Here is a 6090-nt window from a genome sequence, read left to right as displayed (position 1 = left end):
GCATAAACGTTACGGCACTGCACATGTGACTGTGTACGTTCCCCATTTCTGGTAATGTGCTCCTTGGACTTTCACTCAGAACCCACTGCATAACATGATGGACCAGTAATTTTCCTGGTTTTATTTAACATACAAATAGAAAGATACTTTATTGATCCCGTGAGGGAAATTGCAGTGCAACAGCAGGTTAACACAGACAACACAGACACAGTGTAACGAATGATACAATAATAATACAGTACATACAATACAATCAGTAGAAGAGTTACTCACAGTTTAGAACACACAAAGAACAGAACAAAACCAGAACAGAACGTAGACTTTAAAATCCTCATGCTCACCTATAAGGCTTTACGTGGCTTGGCACCTCAATACCTGTCTGAACTTTTATCGCCCTACTCCCCACCTCGCAACCTCCGCTCTTCAAATTCTGCCCTCCTTATTGTCCCCCAAGCCCGTCTACATTATATGGGCGACAGGGCCTTCTCCTGCTATGCCCCCAAGCTCTGGAACTCTTTGCCCAAGGATATCAGAGAGTCACCTTCTCTAAACTCCTTCAAATCCAGACTCAAAACCTTCTTCTTCAGAAAAGCCTTTACTTAACTGGTTCCATTCTTCACCCCTCTGCTCTTCTTAATACCACCTTCCACGGTCTCCTCTATTGTTATTGTTCTATTGCTGTAATTATAATTATGTCCTATCTTGTGAAATCTTCTTATTTATTGTTGTAGTCTTCTTATTTATTGTTATTGTCATCCTGTAAAGCGCTTTGAGAAGTCACCTTTAAAGGTGCTACATAAAATAAAGTTTATTATTATTATTATTATTATTATTATAACAGTACACAAAGAAGTCGTATTGCACAATATGCCTGTAAATAAATATAAATGTATTGCACAGGTCCCTGGCATATATTGCAAAAAAAGAACAGATGCATCGGTTTACTGTTCAGTCCAGAAACAGGTCACTGTCAATGTTGCCTCTGCCCAGACGCAAGCTGGATGCGTTGTACAGTCTTATGGCAGAAGGCAAGAATGACCTGCTGTAGCGCTCCCTGTCGCACCGTAGATGAATCAGTCTATTGCTGAACGTGCTCTTCATTTCTATAAGCGTGTCATAGAGGGAATAGGAGACGTTGTCCATGATGGGCTCTAGTTTGGACACCATTCTCCTTTCAGCCACTACCTCCAGGGGGTCCAGGCCAGACCCAATGACAGAGTTTGCTCTCCTGATGAGCTTGTTCAGCCTGTTGGAATCCACTGCTCTAATCCCAGAGCCCCAGCATACCACCACGTAGAAAATGGCGCTCGCCACCACCGACTGATAGAACATATGTAGCATTTTACTACACACATTGAAGGACCTGAGCCTCCTCAAGAAGTAAAGTCGGCTCTGACCCTTCTTGTAAATGGCCTCGATGTTCTTAGACCATTCCAGTCTATGGTTGATGTGCACTCCCAGGTACTTGTACGAGTCCACCATCTCCACGCCACTCCCATGAAGGTAGACAGGAGTAGGTTGGACCCTCTTCCTCCTGAAGTCTATCATCAACTTCTTAGTCTTTGCTACATTCCATTGCAGGTGGTTCTCCCCACACCACTCCACAAAGCTGCTGACCAGTCCTCTGTACTCTTAAATATGTTAAGAACAGAAAGTCACCAAGCCCTATTAAACATTAGCCAAACTATCTAATGTTTTCGGACACTACCTTTGCCAACCTATTTCAATTAACCTAATAAGATGGCTGCCTCCACTGGCCTCATTAAATTCTTTATCAGCCTTGCCTGTTGACCCCAAGTGAACAAACCAACTCCCTTAAATACACAGCAACCCACTTCTGCATTTTGACAACCTTAACCATTAAATACTGTCCCAGTTTAACAACTTGTAACCACCTGTCTACCTCAATATTAGTCTGGAAGCCAGTTTTGCTGCCTCTAGTGGCAAAAATGCTTAAACATTTCATTCAAATCATAGTAGTAATACATATGCAGTATGAATAATCACTTATTCAATGAATAAGAATTATGAATAAAGTGCACTTTTGAGGGACCAATAAAAAAGGGGTCTTTACCCTGCAGTAAACAGTGTTGGGTTTGAAGACTTGAGCATGTGATGTTTTGAAATTTAAACCCTAAATGTTTTAATTCAATTTCATCTCTTCATTTAAACTTTTTTTTGTTACACCTGTAGCGGCAAGGCTTATTAAAAATACAGGAATTAAGTTTGCCGCTCTCTTGCTAGTCCCTCTGTCTCTCATCTCAGTGGTGCTGGATACAGAGAGGCCATTCCATTTGGTTCACATTTAAGGTGTTTTTCTAGCTGATAGTTTCCTGATATGGAACAGCTCCCAAAGCTGAGATTCACCAGCCACCCTAATAAATGGTCATCTCTGGCGCCTTACTGTCTGGGAAATTCCTTGGGAGAGTCTCATCCCAAGGTTTACAACCCTAAGGTCAGAGTGCATTGTTACTTATCCTCCACTTCGATCAGCCAATCAGGAACTGGTAGGGCAGGGTAACCACACGTGGGTCTCGAATGACCGCAGAACTTTAAAACAATGAACGACCGTAGTTCCTCCAGATAAAACAGGCAGCACAAGGCCCAGAAAGGGGCTCCTCCAGGACATTGTCAGATTCATCTCGGACAATTATGTAATGGCCAGTGTGTCTGAATGCCAGGACTTTCATTTGTTCTAACAGTCAAGACGAGAAGTTGCCCGCGCCGCGTAACCAGAGGATCTGCCCGAGGTTAGCCCAGCAGCAAGCCTCGTGAACCCACTGCAAGCGCTCACCTGATCAACGAGTGAACTACGGTCGGAACTGTGGACAGCTGAATCTAGGGATTCAGGACTAGCGCTACAGACCGGTTTCTTCCCATCTAAAGAGTGTGACCTGCTTGGAACCGCGGTCACTTTTCATGTGCACAAACTCTTGCTAGTTTCAGCCAGAACTAACTAGCCCGTCTTCAGAGAGCCCACTGCTAGCACGCCACAGGAGAAATCTCTCCCTCCTTCTTCCCCACATCACACTGAACCAGCACAGCTTGGCACCGGGCCTGAGGACACCGATGCAGCAACAGCCTGCCACTGTTTCTTTGTGTCCGCGGGAGATCTGAATCCACACAGATTGGATGAGTATTCAACATTCTGCATTACAGCTCGAGAATTCAGTTGTTACCTCAATCCCAGTTGATATCAATTTAATTCCTATGAGTGATGTACTTGCTTGCGAGTATCTAGTGTAGAAGTTGTAATCTAAGTTAATTTACGAAATGGTATAAATGAATAGTATACTGAATGTATGTCCCTCTTCGTGATGGAATATATACCTTTTGTATTCTGCTAACCCTCACTATAAGATCTGTTATGTTTATATGCACATTTTATGTATTTATTTTCAGGTTAATACCCAGTGATCCTCTGAAATAACATATCCTAAAGGGTATAGGATTCTCTGGGAGAACTTCATGAATTTTAGTGAAGAGTTAACTTAAGAGTAGTCGGAAGCGAACAGAAACATTGATTAAGTGCATGTTCCATGCGGCAGGAAAATCAATGAAAGGTCATGAGCCAAAATATTTCCCTATTTTAAAACGCAGTCTGCTGAAGTCTTATCCTGCACAACTGACTTACGCAAATATCTTCATGCTGTGTGGTTGGATTTATCCAATGACAGGCTCTCATAATTGTTTGTAATTTTCCAGTGAATGCATTCATACCTGCAGACCAAACAGGTCATTTCATAAGGGAAACATTTTAAGGATAGACAAATGAAAGGAAAAATCAGCCACGGTTTTTTACAGTTAAAAATGTTAAAGATCTGGGGGCTTTGACTGCAGAGAGACAGATAGTTGATGGTAGTTCATTTTTTGCTTTGGTGAATGGAGTAGTTGGCAAAACTAGTAATAAACTGCTCCCAGAGAGGGAGGTCTATGGAGAGCTGGAGAGAATGTTCTGAGTGTATCTAATCTCCAGTTACCCATCCTGTCATCCTCTGCTGCTCTGCTTCCTAAGAAAAAGAGAGTTGTATACAGCTTAAAATAACCCTGTGAATGTATTAAAGGAATTACATAACCTACATGATAGAATGTTAATAGACACCCTTCTTCTATAAAAATCACAAGGCCACATTATCAAACATTTGAGTTTGTTTCATATTGTTGTCGCAATTGTGTTGAGGCATCTGTGGAAACAAGCCACTGACTTAACTCAGTGTTCTTCTGATAAAGAGGATGATTCCAAACCTTTTTCTAAAATAAAATTGGCATGGTTCTCTCCTAGCAGCAGTTTCAGGAAAACAGCAAGTCATCTAAACTGTGAAGATACCCATTCTCATTGGTACGCATCAAAACAGCCACCCTTCCTAAGGAACAAGTAATAGGTTTATTCCATGCTGAAAAAAAGAAGAGAGAAAACACAACGTTTCGGCCGTGGAGCCTTTTTCAGGTGACCTGAAGAAGGCTCCACGGCCAAAACGTTGTGTTTTCTCTCTTCTTTTTTTCAGCATGGAATAAACCTATTACTTGTTCCTTTGCAGCCTACGCATGCTGACGCAGCTACCCACCTGAACTACTACACCCTTCCTAAGGTTACAAATATGACTCATCAGTTTCTGTTAACTCCTCGATGGATCTTGTGCAGCCACTACCAGAAGAAAAATGAGGTATTAGCTTCTGCTTCTTTTAAATACAAGTTTTGAACCCTCGCACACAATTCTTGGCATTTTAATAAAAGGTAATGATGACTGCTGTTATAGATCTCGTGTAAGTCTTTTTATTAGGGACAAAAGTTGTTTTTAGAACATTTTCTCACTCTTATTTTTTAAAGCTCAGACATATGGTATTTAACTGCACTTGAAAACTTATAAAAACGTCAGAAGCTCTGCCTTATTTACAAGCTACCTTTTTCTTGTGTTTTTTCCTTTATGTCATTAAGTCTGAAAATTACAGCGCTATAAAAGACATATCAGGTACTTCATCCACAATACAGTAATAGAAAGAGGAAGAAGAATCCAAATTTGTTTTAGTAAAACATGGGGAACTTGTTTTTCCATTGCCTAGGCTGCAGCTTTCAGCCTTTGATTACTTGTAACAGGAGAGCTTTTCCTGGAATCACCTGAGATTCAAACAAAAGCCTGACATAGACAGGCCTTTTATTAAATCCTTTTGTCACTCTCCAGCATGTAGCTTGCTACCCAAAGGCCTTGGTCTGTCAATATTTGTCATATCCTGAGCCCAAAAGTGCACCTTTAATTTAAGATAAATATGAAAGATGTGGGATGCCAATCTATGTTTTTCTCCAATTATCCATTTTGATATTTGACTATCATAGATATCTTGGAAACCTTTATTGTACACCAGATATGTCTGTACAATAGCAATAGCAATTTTACTGTATGAAGAATCTGTTGAGTACATTACATAGTAAAAGAACATAAGAAAAGGCTACAAGCAAAAAGTGTCTGTTAGTAGCTCAGTGATCTCATTCAACTAACTCTTGAAAAAAACCAGGATAACAGTTTTGCAATATGGTTGGATAGTTTATGTCATAACACTTTGTGTAATAAGTGCATCTTGTTCTTGGTTTTAAATGTCCTTATGATTTCCACTAGTATCTCCTGATTTTCATTTCATTTTGTTCTAAAGATGTCCATTGGGTTGACTTTGTAAACTTGTCTTTGGGATTTTGAATACTTGTATCAGTTGCTTCAGTTGCTTTTGTAGTCTTCTCTGTTCAAAGTGTTGGGAAGAACATTACAAAAAATGAAAGAATTGATTTATTGGTTGGTTAAAAATATTTATTTTAACCTCTCAGTACAGAACATGTTTTTAAGACTGGGAATATATTGTATCTGACCACTTTTCTTGCAAATTGATCTAGAGTAACTATTTGTGTAAGGTAATTTGATTTCTGTTACCCTGCTTAAAACAAGGTCTTATTAGTGCATTATACAATTTTAATGTCCCCTTATTATACACTTTTATCTATACTGAGGGCTGTTAAAAATGGAACAAATTAATATGGGAACCAGTAGAAACTGGTACATATTTAAAGCCACTCGGCATTGATTAACATTGTCTTCCAACTTT

Source organism: Lepisosteus oculatus, chromosome 9 (assembly GCF_040954835.1).
Source record: "Lepisosteus oculatus isolate fLepOcu1 chromosome 9, fLepOcu1.hap2, whole genome shotgun sequence".
In the NCBI taxonomy this organism is placed as follows: Eukaryota; Metazoa; Chordata; class Actinopteri; order Semionotiformes; family Lepisosteidae; genus Lepisosteus; species Lepisosteus oculatus.
The sequence above is the reverse complement of the archived record's forward strand: the minus strand, read 5'-3'. Positions refer to the sequence as shown.